The sequence below is a fragment of the Seriola dumerili genome, unplaced genomic scaffold, assembly GCF_002260705.1.
Source record: "Seriola dumerili isolate Sdu_G_001 unplaced genomic scaffold, Sdu_1.0 BDQW01000068.1, whole genome shotgun sequence".
Lineage (NCBI taxonomy): Eukaryota > Metazoa > Chordata > Actinopteri > Carangiformes > Carangidae > Seriola > Seriola dumerili.
This window is the reverse complement of record NW_019174323.1, coordinates 16,701,243-16,717,109: the sequence shown is the minus strand read 5'-3', so window position 1 is coordinate 16,717,109 and position 15,867 is coordinate 16,701,243.

The following is a 15,867-nucleotide window of genomic DNA, read 5'->3' as shown; positions in this document are numbered from 1 at the left end:
CACGGCTGCATTGCCCCCAAGTGGCTAAAAAGAGAAGATAAAGCATCTACAGCCATGCTAGCTGCTCTGTAAGGCTACATCTAGACACAGCAGAGCTGTAAGCTAAATGCTAACATACTGATCTTTGGCAGGTTTGATGTTCATGTTCACTACCTTAGTTTAGCGTGTTAGCATGCTAACATTTTCTAATTAGCAGATTTATAGTGAATTTGTGCACCTTCCAATCACATCTTGAGAGATTTATGAATAAGTTCTGGACATGAAAGAGTTAACAAAGGTGCATCAGGTGTAAAGAACTTATAAACAATTAATTCACATTGTTATATTTTTTCACCACCTAGTAACAGAAATCACATTTACAGCAGCTGTAAAAACACCTGTGAGACTCTAGAGACTGAGATCTGACTGATGAACCAATCTTTTCTCTGGAACACAAAGATCCGTGTGTCTCGTTTTATATCCAGGAGTCAAACTGTTGTGACGACAAAGATTTGTATCCATCTCTCAGTTGAAGATAAGTTGTTACTCGTTGGTCGATAAATTTAACTTGAATAGATAAAAGGATATTTACTACCGTTCCTTGGAGAACAGCTGGCACCTCAATAAACCACAGACTTGCTATAATCAGATCAAGATTCAAATTCCTGAGCAGCCAGTGGTTCCAGGTGTTCTTGGCTTGTGGAGTGCTGCTGGTCTTCCAGCAGACGAGGAGTCTGGAGAGGAAGTGTGGCAGTGAAGGATCCTCGTCTGGAAAAGCAGCTGCAGGAAACTTCTAGATAAGTTAAAATCATCAGAGCTAAGCAGCTGATGTCCAGACCTGTCTTTGGACCACGTCTCAATGTGACACTGGAAGGAAATGGGCAAGTATAATTAATGCTAAAAAAAAAAGAAAAATGTATAGTATGTGTTCTTCAGGCTGTAAGACTGGAACATGTCAACCTGACTTTTCCACCGTGCTGCTACAAGACAAGAAAAGTTAATGAGGTTCAATGATAAAACCAGCTGCTGCTGGACTACGGCTCGCCACCCCTGTCATTAAGGAGAAGATCTGAATGCGGAACAGAACAGAGACGAACTGACAGAGAGGTGAGGATGGAAGAGAAATAAACAGAAATATGCCAAGTGACACGGAAAATAAAGAGATGAAACCAGATGAACCAAGCAGAAACATGTTCCATACAATTAATGAAGACAAACGACAGTTGACTGAAGAAACACTTCCTGTTGTTTCACAGGTCAAGAGGATCATTAATAAAGTTTATCCTCCTCTGTTTCTCCTGGTTCCAAAACACTTGGAACAACTAAACTAAACCAGACTAACTAAAAGACTGATCTGGTTTCTCAACATTGGGTTTACTCTTGTGACAATAAACCATTTTACCCTCCCCCCATCTGGTCTGTGCATTCAGGTCCAAAAAATATTAGCACAACCACAACACCCTGAACCCGGTGAAGCTGAGATGTTGCTGTTATTACTGGTATTAATTACTGCTGTGTTTTTCCTCCTTCCTACATGTCAAACTATCAGCTGTGAAAAAGGTTTAATGAGCCAATTAGAGCTTTGTAGACAGGATTGAGGAACGACGATGTCATCCTCCTGCAGAAAACAGAGGCGGAGACATGGCCGATAAAAATCCACAACAAGCATGTTTGTTCGTTAACTTACAGAAACAATTAAATCTCCTGTCCTCTGGTGGAGGCAACGTCTCTGTTTGTTCACCCTGTCAGATCACGGACTGCTCCACTGCAGAGGAACACCGTGCTCAGTTATGAGACAGGAGTCGATGAATAAACTGGGTCAACTCACTGTCCCGCCAAGCTAAGCTAACGAGCTGTCCCGCCAAGCTAAGCTAACGAGTTGTCTCTTTATTTTCCCTCTTCAATAACTTTTTGTTCAACGAACAGAGATGCTGAGCAAAAGCAGAGAGAAGCTAACAGTTAGCTATGTGGGCGTCTGTCTGCCACGGTCTTCACGTTAACACCTGGTCAGGTAATGAGGAAATCATTGGTGTTTCTTTCACCTGCATCACGACATTCACCTGTTTTAATGAAATCAGGTTTTTTCGAGTTAACCAGCTGACTCATCAGGACCTGGACCGCAAACCAGATTTCTGTGGGTTACCTGTTATTGTTAACTCTTTTAACTTTGAACCATGGATCACTATGGTTAACTATACCACCTGGTTAACTTCAGAGGATCAGAACTAAACCCATCAACAACCAGATCTAAATAACCAAACTCGCTCATCTTCCTACAGGGTCCTGAGAGGGACAAACAGAGTCCACCACAGTCCACATTTATTAAACCTTCTGTCTGACTGTCTTCAAGTCTGGATTTATTGTTTAATAAAAATCATCTTATTCTAAGACAATAAAATTTGAAGATAGCTGCTGTCACTTTCTGCAGTGGGATTGAAAATGACTGATTATCAATTAGAGGTGAAATGAGCCAGAATGTAATCTGACTTAATCTGCTCCAGATGTGGCCTCACTCTGAACTCTGCAGAAAAATGTTCTGCTGGAAGTTTCTTCATGTCTGCAGTAAATCTACATCTGCTCTCTTGTCTTTGACAACAGTGCTATATGTTATATAATATAATATAACATAATATTATATCATGTTATTATATTATATTGCTAAAATTAGTGATTTACTTTGTGTCTTTTACCAGCTGCTGTAGAAAGATCACTTGTGTTTTCCCTTCGAGGAACACGCCCGAGTGTCTGTTCAGTCCACTCAGTGTAAACACGACAGATGCAGAAATACAGTGAATTTGGATTCAGCAGTGACCTGTTGTATAGATATAAATAAATCTAAACATATTCAACAAACATAATAAGTGAATGATGTTATAAAACTCAGAGGAGGCTGAACACACATTTGAAAGAATGTGAACTTACTTCAGTTTGACCTAAATAATAAATAAAGTCATCTGATCCACTTGTTCATGAACCAGTTGTTCCTCCTGCCCCCTCAGCTGAAGCCTGGCTGCTGCTGTCATGGATGAATCCTCACAGACATGCACACAGCTGATAAACACAGCTAAGTGGGCGTGGTCTGAACGTCACCTGCCAGGTGCTGGTTCTGCAGACTGAGGCAGGCCGAGGTCTCCTTCATGCGTTTACTGTGAATCACTCGCTGGGACTTTCTTCTCTGTCTCCTACAAATGAGACAGAACGTGTCAGAGTGAGATTCAAGAGTAAATGAAATACACTGGTGGCTATGATTGTGTCCCTTAGTTAATGGACATGAGGACACATGGTGGGCTTGATACCAGAATTCGGCTGCATGTTGCTCACAGAGGCTCAGTGCTGGTGGTGGGCGGAGGGGGGGGGCGGGGGGGGGGGGGGGGGGGGGGGGGGGGGGGGGGGGTCTGGAGGTCTAATTTCACATCTGGGAAAGAACTGCTCTGTGGAAACAAGTTCTAGACAAGTTTATTTATACAGCACCATTCAGACACAACTCAGAGAGCGTCACAAAGGGTGCATTAAAATAAGACATTAAAACAGATCACAGATTTTTCACGATTGCTAAAACACATTTCTTAACGATCAGTGCTTTTCTCAAAACTGTAAACACAAAATCCCTGTTGTCAAACCACATTCACCAAACCTCTGACGCAAAAATCAAACAATCCCCTCAAAACATTTTTATCTGCGCTCAGGATCAAACACTGCTTTCAGATCATACACAAACCAATCAAAATGAAACCACCACTCAGCGTTCATTACACACTACAGAGAAAAACACAGTGTTCAGAGCATGTAGCTCCAACAATGTTTGTTCTTTGTAAGTATGGGCATTTTATGTTTTCTAAAAAAAAAAAAATATGGACAGTATCACCTACTGTAAGTGCTGCAAGCAATAAAGTATTGACTGTCTGGATTCAGCACTCACTAACAGCAAAACTTCAGTACGACAAAAGGCAAGAAGGACAATGAACGAAGGATCTGCCAGAGAGGAAGTTTAGACATTGACGAAAGCACTTCTTTCAGTGTGTCATTTGTTCACAAGTGTGAATGACATTGTCTTTTTTCACAAATACAAAAATCTCCTCTACGCCTCCTCACACATACAAACTTGGATTTCTCATGCAGATTTATTTTACAGGTGTTCAAAGGTTGATTTACAACTACATTTGGAATTATTTGTGAACATCACTTTACAAGTTCAAAATCCTTTTGACTATGATTTGAGCCATACAGGTGTCGGTTGTAGTCATGCCCTTGACTTACCATTTCTTGCTGGTTATGGGGGGGACCATAAGGTGTGCTTCTGGCCTGAGGTAGGTTCTGGCATCCCTTTGAAAATATATAATGATGCTAAATAAAATAAACTTTCCACTGCAGGGAAACCAGGACATTTATGCAGCTATTCACAATACAGTTTTGAGTAAGGTATTTTCACTTATAATTAATTTCACTTACCATTATTAACTCAGTCAGGTGCAAGTTTTGCAGGAAGCTCTCATCAGTTTGGAGGAGGTGGCCTCACACAGCTCCAACTGAAGGCACAGGAATCCTGGAAAGATTTCACAAAGGTTCCCATTAAGTCAAAGAAGGACTTCAAATCAGAGAGATCAAACTAATCTGAATATGAAAAGAACAAAAGATTAATCAATCATCCATTTAAAACCCATTTAATATTCCAAGTACAACGGTATGAAAATTGACTAATAAATTTACTAGTTTGAGAACAGCCAGCAAAGGTGGCAGCAACAGTAGCTACAGCTAACAACAGTTAGCTAGTTAGTCTGTTTTTAAAAACGTCTGTTGCTTATCCAACGTACATGGGCGATCTGACTCTTATATCATCTGATGATCTTACTTTGGCACATGATCTAAGATCTCGTCATTAAAAGCTGCTATTATTTTTTTTTACAATTTAAAAGTTCAGTCGCCGTTAACCAGAGCGGAAACAGAATCCAGATCGTGGTTAAGATCGTGGATTTGCGATTACCCAGAAAAGATTATCATGTGATCTTTTTGCCAGATGGCCCACAACTATATTCACACCAAACTTCTCAGCATGAAACAGGTTTTGTTAAACCTTATGTAACCAACGGTCTCGGGTTCACCTAAGTCTATGTTTAATAACAAACGGGACATGTGAGCCACACTTGTCTTCATTGCTGTACTCCACGTGACCCAAAAACCGTTTCCAACAACAACCAACACTTTACGGCAGCCCTACGGTAATTCCCAGGGGACACACTTCAAAAAGTATAACACATAGCAAACAGAGTCTGTAACACTTAACATTACTTGGTTGTGGTTTAAGTGGTATTTACTGGTGCCAATGAAAATGAGAGCCCATTCCACCCTATGCTCAATTTTAGCTGACACTGTTTAGTGGCAAATACTACCTCATTAAAATAGTTGATTTAGCTGCAGTATCCATCCAATCACAGAGCAGAGTCCAAACAGAGGGCAGGTGGCTCTGTTGCCTTTCAGGGTCTGGATGAAGAGAGCAGGACCACCCAGACTCTGCTTGTACTTTGCTTGTTGATTGGATTGTTACTGTCCAATCAGATTCAGGTTTAAAAAAAAAAAAAAAGTCAACTTGTAACTTCAATGTCACACACTGAGTGGGAACTTTGAGCACTCGGTTTTCTGCCGTGTCGACAAAAGCACTTCTTTCACAGTCTGTGTGTTACCTCACCACTGATATCATTCAACAAAAAATATCACTTCAGTTCAGCAACAACAATAATTCTGTTCAATTTATTCAATTTATAACACTCTTCCTAAACAATCAATGTTTCAGTTTCATTTCAGCATAGAAGTCAGCCGTCTTCCCAATCAAATAGGATCTCTGATGTTTTTGGACTTTTTGGTAATCCTGTTTGTTCTGTGCTTCAGGTCCAGACACGTGCAGCTTTCTGCCATGCTCAGCCCAGCCTGGGTTTTGCCTGCTTGGCTTCCTGTCTGTGTGCCTCACCTCCGCCATCACCTGCCAGCCTGTCAACAGCTTTCATCGGCCCGATCCCCCACATTCTACATAATTTATAATACAAGATTTCAACACCACTCTGTGTTCTGCTCTGTGGGTTCAGATCCAAACTAAAACCTTACAGACACAGGAAACTGTCAAGAACAGAGTCTGTGAAACACAACAACACCACCGTTGGTTTCTCATTTTCTCCATGAGTTCGTCCTTTTGAACTACACACACTGAACCACACACTGTTTATGAATCAGTCCGCTGTGAATGCCAATACATGTGAACCTGATGTGAAGTAGACTGGACTGTATCAAAGCTGCACACAGCTCCAGAGCTCATTTAGCCTCTGCTTTGATCTGTCCCAGGGATAATGCTGATTAGAAAACCCGCTGGCCTGTTAAAACAGAGCCAGACCCTAAACCCATGTCTGTATCTGTCTGCGTCTGTTTGCATCTACTGATACACCCTCTGGTATGATTTTTGTCATCACACTTGAGAAAATATGATCACACAGGATCATTACAGGCCTGATACAAAGAGCTGGTGCAGAGGCTCAGAGACTCAGAGAACTTCCTGTTTGACAGATAAAAACAACCAATCAGGCACCACCAGTCAGATGCATGTGTAGGTTCGTGTCTTCATAAAGTCATTTAACACACTGATGTAAATGCTGTTTCACTGTTTATTTCAAAAGTTGTTTTTTTCATAACAGAAATAACAGAGGATCATTTTGTCATTACGTTGCAATAAAATCTTTAATAACTCAGTCTTTATGGTTCTGGAGACACATTTTAATAATGTCTCTCAGTACAAAGCCTGAAATTAACAAACTGTAGTAAAAGTTTATCAACATTTTAAAAATATAACTGAGTCTATCAATACATTTTTCTTTCATTTAGATGATGATGAATAAACGAAAACTTTATTATTTGTTTAGCGTTTAACACTCTGCTTCTGTGGGTGTGATGTAATCAGGTCACATGACCAGTGTATCTCTCTGTTGTCCACAACATATCCAGGATGTAAACCTATATGATCAGAGTCACGTAACACAGCTGTGGTCTGATCACAGCTGATATCATTAGTGGTCTGTTGTGGAAGTGTCAGCTCCTCCATCCCTCTGTCAGCCTCAGGTAAACAGGTAATGTTTCCTGAAACTGACACTTCCTCTCTTCTTCTGCTGCTGTTCTACATTCTGTTGTTTACATGGTTTCTCTTGTGCAGCACAGTCAGCATTCACACCTGTGAATTACTGTAGTTTACAGCTTTTATAAAGCGGCACAGCTAAAACACTGTGTCGGGATTAAAAAAATATCAGAGCTGCAGCGAAGGACCACAGTACACACTGAGAGACGGAGCTGTTTGTAGCAGTTGTTCCACATGTTAAGTTTCTTTTGTCAGACACTGTTTCAACATCAAATCACAGAGAAACCAAACTGTGTAAAAGTGAAAAAGTTTCTTCATGTTCTGTAACTGAAGTCAGTTTCCACCTGACGTGTTCAGCGTCAGGTCACATGGACCAATGACGATCCACCACACTGCACCATGTAATATGGATATTTGAGACCAATATTTAATTTAAATAACTCTTACCAGAATATTCTATGTGATTATTATAGACATGAGTAAGCCACAAACAAGCTGACCTGTGCAGCAGGTTATTATGACCCATAGTTACGTTTTGTTGCCAGGCAACATCTAGTAGTCGTAGTAATTATGACAGGAGCAAAGGTGAAAGTGCTGTGACGTAGTGTAAGGAGAGTCCACGTCAGGAGGAGGTTGTGGTGGATCGATGAATATGACGCAGGAGAAAGCGGAGTTCGATTCCCACGTGACACCAGCAGTTTATGTTATTTCTTTTATCAATGACCGTTCGTTATTATTGTAACCATGACAACAAAGGTCCAGTACGCCTTCTGACGTAAGGAGCGTTATTTCAGGAGACACTCCTGTGGGTCGATCAGAGGGTTGATGGTGGTTCAAGTGGAAGGAGTTATTAATTATAGTTAATAGATCATTCCTATATTCAGAGATAACCTGACTCATTCATACATATGGAGACTTCATCTTGTATCATTAAAGCAACACATTCATGAAGTCTGTCGCGTGTTAAGTCTTTAGTTTATGATCATTATTTTACAGAATTTGAAAAAATTGAAATACTGAAGGTACAAATACAAAACTGAGTGTTACTCTGTTATACAGAGACCGTGTGAGACTGCAGCTGAATGTGAAATGTCTTTACAGATGTTGACCGACATCGACCATCCTTCACTGTAGCACCATCGTTAATACAGCAGCTCTGGACAAAACATTTTACTGCCATTGTTGAAGTGGAACAGAATAATTGACTCTACATTCAAGTGTTACACACACAACATAAATTGTCTTCTGCTTGTCAGGGAGTTGAAGGCTTTCAGCTTCTCTCTGAAGCATTACGAGGAAATCACTTTGGTTCTGCTTGAGCTGTGCCGTATAATTTCTGCTTCGCCACTTCCTCCCCTGGTTCCTTCATAGACTTCAGAGATTTTACACCAGAAATGAGTGTGGCACCTCTCTCTCCATCTTGTTTTCTGTTTGTGTCTTGACTGTTTCTTCTTCCCCCCGCTCTCCAGAGTCTGATGGAACCTGACACAAGACAAACACAAAAACACACAATCGCACAATAGAGAAACCAACAACTCCACTACACTACACACTATAATTAATACATACTCTGTTGTTTATTCCATCCACCTACTTCTCTCCAGGGAATAATTGAAGTAATTATATATGTTTTTATTTTTAAAATAATAAATAATAAAATCCTTTCAGTAGCACCTGCCTGTGTTTTCTGTTTGAAACCTGTTTTTTCTTTTTTTTGACAATGTGTGTTAAATGTCCTTGATAATTTAGTGTTGACGTGGTCTCCTCAGGTTGAGACTAGTCGCTCTGAGACGTGTGATCCATGTAGAGAGAGAGAGAATTCACTTGAATGGGAAACTTTGACTGGTACTGTGTATATATATTCATAATTGAACATAATTTTTTTCATATTTGTTGGTTGGTAAATGTTTGTGTTTTGTAATTCTGATCAGTTTCCTTCCAGAAGAACAAAGTGGTCAAATCTTGGACCTGTCACATTAACAGGGTCAATATACAACATTATGGTCTGATGGTCTGTGTGAGGGTGGTCTAGGATGGAGTCAGACTCCTGGTCTGAATTACTGTTTTGGTTTCCTAAGCCAGTAAAGGTTTTGAATGAGTCTAATGTTATTCCATCTCTATGCACACTAAAACACATGAATACTATATAATGTGTTACTGACGTTCAACATCAGGAGTTCTCTCTCTCTTTCTCTGTACACAGGAAAGAAAATCTTGCACACTTTATTTAGTAAATGCAAAACATTCATTTATAAAAACTACTAGTCTTTTTCTCTTATGCAGTATTTTGTATTATCCATTATAATTTGGAAGAAATCCTAACACTAACCCAATGTAATTCAAGCAGAAATCTGTGACATAGAGAAGAGATCTGACACCAGAGATCTGATATCTGAACATTAAATATGTGATGATTGATCATCTCATTACACAACTGTCGACATTATCTGCTTCTGGAATAACCTTCACTCTCTGGTTACAGACTCCTCACCAGGTTAAGTTCAGACAGCAGTCAGCTCTCTGAGGCTGTGATGGTGATCAGCTGATGTTTCAGGTACCAATGAGACAAAGAATTAATTCTTTCATTGTATTGAAGTCATATCTGTAATTGTGATTTCTTCTTTTATTGTACCCAGTTAAAGTGACTCTATGTCTCAAGGAGAGTGATTTTTTTTGTTCCATCTTGATCCTCTTGACAAAAAAAGTGTGTGAACCACTGTGTGTGTATATATATATATATATATATATATATATACATATATATATGTAGCCTGAACAAACAGTCAGTCTGTGTGGTGCTGCCTTTATACAGCACTACTGTGGGATCTCTGTCTCAGCCACCTCACGCTTTCTTTGCGTTTCTTTGGAAAACTACTTTCATTCTTTAAAAGTCGTCCTCTTCTCTCACACTAAGTTTCACATGACAGACATCCAATCACAGATGTAATTGGAGGGTGGGAACAGGATCTCCAGGGGGCGAGTGAAGAGAAAAAACTGAGCGTGAACGTCATTCTTTACTTTGTAAAGCTCTAAACCGCCTTTGTTGAATAGACGTGATTGTTAGAGACTGCCCTCAGCTGAACTCACAGCTGGAAACTGGATTACTCTGACGTGCTGGTCTCTGTTCACCGTCCACACCTCATTAAAGTGACTTCACACATTCTGCTGCGATGAGAATGGGGATGTGCTGTGATTACCGTATTGTGAACACACTGATATGGAGCATTGTACGTACAAGGTGTCAAATGAGGCAGAATGACTCCCTGACATCAGACACCTGTTGTAGTAAACACTTTTCTTCAAAGCTAAAGCTGCAGCTGTAGCAATCATTAAAAATGGAGCCGCTTCTAGGACAACGCCACGCTACGATAACGATACGATACGATACGATACGATAATGATAACGATACGATACAATACGATACAATATGGTAACAATACGATAACAATACAATAACAATATAACAGTTACGTAACGTTACGTTAATGATTACAATTACGATACGATACCATAACGGTACGACACAATAACGGTTCAAGAATGATGAGTGTTACGAGAACAATACGATAACAATTACGACACATTTACAATGATGATACAATATGATGCGATATGAAACAATAGGAAAACGTTACGATACGGTAACATAATAATAATGATAACAATACGATACGATACGATAATACAATAACGATAGGAAAACGATAAGAACAATACAATAACAAAACAATATGATAACGATAATGATAAAATAATGATATAATTACTACAATTTCAATGATAGTAGGATAGCGATACAATATTGATACAATACAATAAATAACAAAATGGTACAATATGTTACAATAGATCTGATTACGATAACGATTTCGCTAACAATTCTGATAACGATTATGATAATGTAATACGATAGCAATAACGTTATGATGATACGATAACGATAAAATAATGATATGATACAATACAATAAGGATATGATAACGATATAATTTGGTACAATAATAATAAAACTGGACTGAAATAATTTTAAGGATGTGGTGACTAAATATGGTTAAAAAAAAAAACTAACCTAATTACATTCAATCCATTTTTATTTGTATAGTGCAAATTCATAACATACATTATCTTAAGAACGCAGAACTCAATAAAATAAAACCCAATCATCGAATCAAACTGACAATTTAACTGGCTAATTAATACGTTAAATACCATAGCACACTGAAAACCTGAGCAACGACAGGCTTTATATACTGTAAACAACATTCTTTTATCTCACTTATACTGTGTATCAGTATATAAGGGGTTTACTTGACCGTGACTTCTCATGTTAACATGTGTTACACTATTAACTGTTAGAGCTTCACGCTTCAGCTGATTTAAAGGAAAGAACATTCAGTCCTATCAGAGAAGACTATATGGAAAAAAAAGAAAATAGTGAATTTCTGCTGTGATGGATCACTGTAATTATTTTAGACAAGTACAACTAAACATCTGAAACTGTTATATTAATGGTTAATTAATGGTTATGCATTGCATGGCCTTTAGATGTAGATCATCAGCAGCAGTCTACAGATAAATGCTGACACAAAGTTGAGATTATGCATCTTATCCTTTAATACTATGTCATTTTCTGCTGCTGATTCCAGCAGAAGGACCCATTTCACACACTGTGCTTTGACTGCCAATTACCTGCTTCATCACCCACTCAGCAGATGCACTCTGGAACAGGAAATTGGGAATGAAGGAAAATTTCCAAGCTATTTTGGGCCACAGTCTCACAAAAACGTCAGTCCTGTTTCTAATGCCTGAACATAGTGTCCATGGTGGAGACGGTAAGAGAACTGGGGGACTTTGAACACTGCAGTCTGTGTTTTCTGACCTCCTTCACTGGACTGTGGCTTTATGCCTTTTATTTAAAAAAAAGAAAAGAAACAAGCATGAAGAACAAGGAATCTCTGACTAGTCCTGGATTCTGACTGGTCCTGGGCTCTGACTGGTCCTGGGCTCTGACTGGTCCTGGACTCTGACTGGTCTTTGGCTCTGACTGGTCCTGGGCTCTGACTGGTCCTGGACTCTCAGTGTTTTAATTCTGTGAACAGGCCGACTTTACTTTGTTATTTAAAAATGAACAAATGTCAATGAACAATGTCTTTTATACTCTTTTTCCTTTTTGTAAATCAAATGACATTCAAAAGAACTGAACTGAACTGAACTGATTTTTAGACTTGTGAAGAATGAAGGTGGGAGTTGTTAATGAGCAAGTTTAAATGATCAAACTTTATGCAACACAAAGTTTTTCTTTTGTCTATATTTTAATTGTTATCTGCATCTTATATAACTGACTATGTGAGAACTATATTACTCTTTCACTGTTCTCTGTCAGATGGTAAAGAGATAACAAGATAATCAGCACACTAACAGGTTGGTTTGTAAAAACAAAGGGACCTTGTTATATTCATAAAAAACAATTAACTCTTTAATGATTTCTGCTGATTTCCAGAGATGAGGTGATAATTAGCTCATAAACTGAAGATGAAACATTAAACACTTCTTTAAGTAAAACTGCCTCCAAAAGACAACCACAGGTTTCACACAGGTGTATTAGATATCACTGCACTTTTCATTACCTTCACCAAGCAGGCCATGTTTTCACCTGTGTCTGTTATTTGTCATCAGAGAAGAACTGATTAAATGTTGAGGAGGTCTGCGCTCCGTGTGCTCCTGTAGTTTTATATGCACCAGTGAAGCCACAGTAAATCTGTCTTATACAGAGCAGGTCTTCATCACACAGGTAAACCTCTACAATCACAGGTACACAACGATCCTCTGCCATCATAGGTACGACCAGAACCAGCTTTCAGCTGCTGTGTTTCAGAACCTGAGTCTCACACTGAGTCACAGTGATGCAAGGTCACATCCCTCATCAGTCGGTTCATTGGTCTCCAATCAATTAAACAGCATCTGCCTCCTCTGAGTCATTTCCAGTGAATTTACCAGACCACAGACCATCAGCCCAGTGAATATACCAGACCACAATCAACCCAGTGAATATACCAGACCACAGACCATCAGCCCAGTGAATATACCAGACCACAGACAATCAGCCCAGTAAATATACCAGACCACAGACCATCAGTATCAGAGGATACAGTTGTGGCACAGGATGAAAACACATTCACATCGTTCTTCTGGGCTGAAATCCAATGACCTCATGTCAGTGTAGGTGATTCAAGATTACCGTGTTTACAGTTTGAAAAAGTCTTGAAGGTCTTTACTCCTCTAATGTGGAACAGAGTGAATTAAAACAGAAAGTCACTTTACATTTAAATTCACCAGTTAAACTGAAGTGTTTTATCTGGAGTCCTTACTCACTGCTACTGTATGAGGACTCGTATGAGGAGTTCAGGGTTCACAGGTGTCAGTCGAGTTCACCACTAAACTACAAACATGACGAAAATCATATAAACAATGTTAAATATACAACAACAACAACAATGTAAACAACCAGTATCTACATTTTATAACAGTAAGATTTTATCTCTTTGGTATTTGTTAGTTAAATAGAGAAAGTGCCTGGGCAGATGGACGGACGGACGCACGCACAGGTATATAATTTAGTTTCACAGAATGACTGAAATATAAAATATAAAGTTTAATATCCTGAATATCCTCCACACATCAAACATTCACCACGGGGTCTTTGTGATTATTATCATTATATTCAGAGGGCTGCTGTGAAACATTTATTGTGATGTTGATCAGTTAAACACTTGGTATGGTTGTGAATGAGTAAACTCCAGTGTAAACAGAGGGAGCAGACAGGTGGCACACCTGAGATGTGCAGCAACCTCCAGGGAAATACAACAGCTGGTATCACTCTGCCGTTTGCTTTTTGCTTTTATACCATTCTGCTGTTTTACACTTGTTGTTTAAGTCATGTGTTCTTTGTTCTTACAGGTTTGATCTCTTATTTTACAATGATAAGAAGAGATGATCACATGAAGCCTCCGTCCTGAACGACTTTGTCTAGGACCATAAATTATATAAATATTCATCCATCAGAGCTCAGCTGTGGACAGTGGTAATTAGTCTGTGGAATGACTCCACTATGTAATTATTGATATAAAGACTGTGTCTGTGAGGAGGTGGACACCGGCTGTTTAACGACCCTGACATTAAGTTAATGACTGTTAATCATTTTAGTTTTGTCATATAAGAAGCTCAGTCCTGGTTCTGAATGTAAAACATGAACATAATAATAATAATAATAATTATAATAATAATAATAATAATAATAATGATGATAATAATAACAATAATAATAATAATAATAATAATAATGATAATAATAATAATAATTCTGAACAAACCTGATGAGAATAAGACAGACACAGAAACTTTCTCCTCCTCAGGTGATTCACTTCTTTCAGATGTGACTGCTCTGACTGACCTGAGCTCGCCCTCTGTTGGTGGGAGAGAGAGATAGAGAGAGAGAGTGACAGGTTTGTCGGAGGAAATGTGACACACCTGTACAGCCTGGCTCACCTGTACTTACTCTCCCTCTCACTCCCCCCCCCATGAAGACTGGGGCTGCGGTTGAAAAGCGTTTTTCAGGACTGATGACTCCCGACTTGACAGATCTGAAAAAGAAGAGATCTATATTTGGATGGATTTGAAGCTCAGTCGATCACAAACACAAAACAACGGCTCTGTTGTTTCTACATTTGCCGAGGTGAAACCACAATGGTGTGTCTCTTTAAATGTTGCTGTGGCAAGGAATTGTGGGATGGCAAGGAAGGTCCAGTGTTTCCTTTGCTAAAAGGAGATGAGATAGGAAGCACAGAAGCTCCTTTCCTTATCATTTAGAGGACTGGACCAGCTCTGATCATGGCTGCCGCTCACAGACTTCAGCTCATTTCACTCAGTTAGGAAGCTCTCCATGTTCCTTACTCCTCCACACATGGACCTGTGCACCACTGACACTGATGATGTCATGCTGATGTCATGTTTGTCGTGTTACTCTGCAGTTTGTGTAAATAAAAAACCTTCAAATGTTTGTGAGTTTCCTCTTTATCTAAATGATCCAACAGGTGGATCCTTTCGTGGTCCAACCTATCCCAAGATTCGTTGCGTGCCGGTAATGAAAATAATATGGTAATAATATATAGATGATATTATACAAAAATAATAAAGCTCAGGATTACACTGTTAAATGTAAGTGTTGGGTTTCGGCTCAGTTCATCGGTAAAACTGTTAAAACCAGGGGCCTTAAAACCTCAAGTTTTTGAGAAAAAAAAAAAGTTGTGTTGTCAAGGTTGCTAGGCGACGCAAAACACTGTGGGAGGAGTCAGATCACTGGGAGGAGTAATAATCAAAATGATCAGTTTCAGTGTGATTTATGAGACAGGTAGAAACGGAGCAACTGATCTGAACCGGAGAGATAATCATGTCACTGTTCATTAATAAGATAATGAGCTATAGAACATGAATACATCAGAGATTTATAATAACTGGACTGACTCTTTAACTGAGTCTCATTCATTTTAATGAGTCAGTAAACCTTTAATTAAACATCTGGATCTTTTCTCAATAAAACCATCAGTGTCCTACAAAGCTTCCTCTCCTCTTTTTTTCCCTCTCTCCTCTCCTAACCTCATTCATGATCTGATCAGTGTTTGAGTGTTTTATATATCATTTGTGTTACTAGGGTGACGTCAGGAGCAAACAGCGGCAGGCAGCGGGAGGTGTGTGTGTGTGTGTGTGTGTGTGTGTGTGT